Source organism: Malus domestica, chromosome 13 (assembly GCF_042453785.1).
Source record: "Malus domestica chromosome 13, GDT2T_hap1".
Classification (NCBI taxonomy): domain Eukaryota; kingdom Viridiplantae; phylum Streptophyta; class Magnoliopsida; order Rosales; family Rosaceae; genus Malus; species Malus domestica.
The window spans coordinates 6,034,257-6,037,590 of NC_091673.1; the positions used below are offsets into that span (position 1 = coordinate 6,034,257).

General features: G+C 39.0%; 1 pseudogene; it reads right to left on the reverse strand.

The window, feature by feature from the left end:
- Positions 1-276: 276 nt before the first annotated feature.
- LOC114820726 (probable carotenoid cleavage dioxygenase 4, chloroplastic) lies at positions 277-3,007 on the reverse strand (annotated as a pseudogene).
- Positions 3,008-3,334: the final 327 nt, after the last annotated feature.

Below are 3,334 nucleotides of genomic sequence, written 5' to 3' on the forward strand. Positions count from 1 at the left end.
TGGTTACGCCACTATTCCCCGGCTTCTCATTATGAACATGCGACACCAAATACTCGTCGTCCTCATCCGCCTCAGGATTATTGGGTTCTCTGGCCACGAAAAACGGCTTGCCCCCGTAGCACCCCGGCCCAAACATCCTGCTGGCCACACTACACTCCTTGTGCTCTGCATTGGACACATCCAATTTCACAACTCCGGATATCCTAGGCATGGGATTCTTAACAGAAGCATTAGAATTGCAGAAAATAAAGAGAAAGGAAGAACTCAAGAGAAGAATTAAAAGAAGATAGAGGAATTGTATTGATTAAAAGAATTCTCAGTACACAAGATAGACCGAGAACTACATTTTTTATACATCTTATAACCTAACTTCCTTCTCTTGTATGCCACATATAACCATCCTAACTAACTCTCAACTGCATTATTGATGACATGTCACATTACATGGCAGATTATGTGGCATTTCTAAGTCAATATAGGTCAACAGGGATCACCAATAGCTGCATAAACATACTTATTCTTCTTTCCCACGTAAGCCGAATTAATCACACCAAACTCTAGATTTCTAGTTGACATTGACTGCCTTGTCACAATCCCCGTCTTGGGATCGATCCGAACCTTCTCCACCGAAATATGAAGAAGCTCCATTCTCTCCAATGCGTGCTCGGTTGACAAAAGGTTTGGTGCCAGCATCACAATAGCATCATCATCTTCATCCCAAGCATTGATGGCATGCATGATGTTGAACCCTGGCACGTCAAACCACCTCATCCCGGACTCGTCCTTGGCGTACCGTGGAATCACTCCGATCCTCGGCACTTTGGAGGGGTCCAAACGGACAGGCACCTTTAGTGAGAATGTCGATATGGTTCATCCTGATTTGTATGTCAGCAAATATGGCATATTTTTTGGGAATTGCAAAATCATGGACGAGAGAGGAAGTGACCATAGAAAATATGGGCACGTCAGGCTGCTTCATGCTGTTCGAATCAAAGCGGAAGTATGTTAGAAACGGCGGCATGGGGCCGAAGCGGAAGGAGAATGCCTTCCCCGTCTCAGGGTCTATCTTCGGATTAGCCGTGATGCTTATGGAGAGCTTTCCTTCGAAATCATGGCGTCCCAGAGTTTCGATGTCTCCATTGGACGTCAGGCGGATGGAATAAGGGAGATCAGACTCACCAAGGGCATAGAGTCGACTGCCAAAGAATTAAAGCTAAACTTGTGTTTGCAAGACCGATGCCATTTGCAGGATTGTATTGGCCTGTAAATAACGAAGTAGTGGAAAGGTAAAGTGAGTGGGGACAATAAGAAATGTGATTATCAAATCGTCACACAATATATATATCACGTGAATTTATTTAATAATATACTATATACCCTAACCTATTGGAATATTTTAGTAAATACACCAATATATTACATATTGACTCGCTATTGTCTATTCATAAACTTGTTTGAAATTTTTTAGAATAGCTAAAAGCGCATGCAAATAATAATAATTACTTCCAATTTGTCAGCTGAAAAAGTTAACTGCATAACAAAAGTATTAGAAAATCCCCTTTAGAAAAAGCATCTCACATTTTAATTGTTTTTTTTTCAGGTTGTATTTGAATTTTTATTACAAGTTTTGACGTACTTATTTTTTTATTTTTTAAGGATCGCAGAAGTTAAACATAACCTCAATAATTAAACATTACAAAAAAGAAAACTAATTGTAATTATTTTGGGTGTGTTATGATGGGCTAGATGATTCCGAGTCTCTACATCTAGTCATGTGTATCTACCCGCATTTTGTTCAATCTTCACCATAAAGATAATCTAACGAAATTAAAACATAACACATCACATGTAATTAAGCTTAATTTTTACTACAATTAAGGTTTAGAAGTTCTTAAAAAAAATTTCAAAACCGTTTAATTATGTTTGAAATAAAATTTTTCTTAATTTTAGTTTAATTATAAGTGACGTGTCATAATCTACACTGTTGGATTATTATAACAGTAGTACTACGTAGACTAAATTTGAAAACTAAATTATTTGTCGCAAATAGAAATAAATAAGCACACTAATTAATACTTAAATAATAATCTAATCAACTTCCATATTATTTAATTTATAAGATTTTATAGACAAATTTAATCTTCCTAACATTTAACTACAAGATTTTTGTACTTTGCCTGTTAAGATGCGGGCAGCGAAGAGAACGATACGTGCCGCAAGAGAAGAAGTTAGGAACAAAAGGGTGGCCGGCGTCACGCTCGACGATGTACTTGTATGTCCGTACGTAGCGACTGCAGAGCACCGCCCGGCCTCCGGAGATCCTAACGCAGTGAACCATGCCGTCGCGTTGGAAAAGGTGGTACGGCCCACGAGGAAGAAACTGCGGGTTCGGGCCATTGCGAATGTAAGCCCCGTCGAGGAACGTCGGCAGGGAGCCGTGTATGATCTCGCACTCTGTTGGGGGAAGCTCTTCAACGGGAGCGAAGTTGCCGGAGAGCACGTGTCTGGGGTCGAGAGCGTTTCAGTGGAGGGTCGATGAAATTGTTGATCAAGTCATCAAGGGCACTGAAGATAGCTGCGGGTAGCGTGGACGGTGTTTGTTTTGCCGCAGTGAAAGTTGAAGCATTATCTGGTTTTTCTTCAGTTCTTCTGGCAGAGGAAATTATGAGGAGATTGGGGGTAGTGATGGCAGGAGATACTAGAATATTTGGAGTGCGAAATGTGGGTAGAAATGAGGAAGACAAGGCATCCATTTTTTTGTATTGCTCTTTGTTTCGGCGGCTCTAAATTCCGTCCGGATCTAACACCGTCACGGATCAATGGATTTTTGTTCCACAGAGGGGAAGGGGTGATAGAAATTGGGTAGTTCACATGATCGGGAAACGGTTGTCGCTTAGACTATTGATTACAATATGTTATGAGTAATGAGTGAGAATGAAATTGAATGAATTTGACAGAAAATGATTTGACAAATATATAGGGATGAAAATAATCTTTTTCACGTTGAAATACAACTGTTCATATCATTTTAAAATTAATTAATTGTATTATATTATATTATTTCCTTTATTAATTAACTTATTTTACTACAATCATATGTATATTAGTATACCAATGTTATGATGTACCTTTACATATGATTACACATATTATGAAAATCATGTTATCATAATCATATTCCAACAAGGGGAACTATTAAAGGGTGTTGGGAAGCCGGGGAGATATTTTACTTGGTGTTTGTGGACCAAAATAAATCGCCCAACCATGAGGAAACGTGGGTCTTAAGTTCTTAACTCTTAATAACCATGCTCGAGTTTACTCAACTTAAACTAGC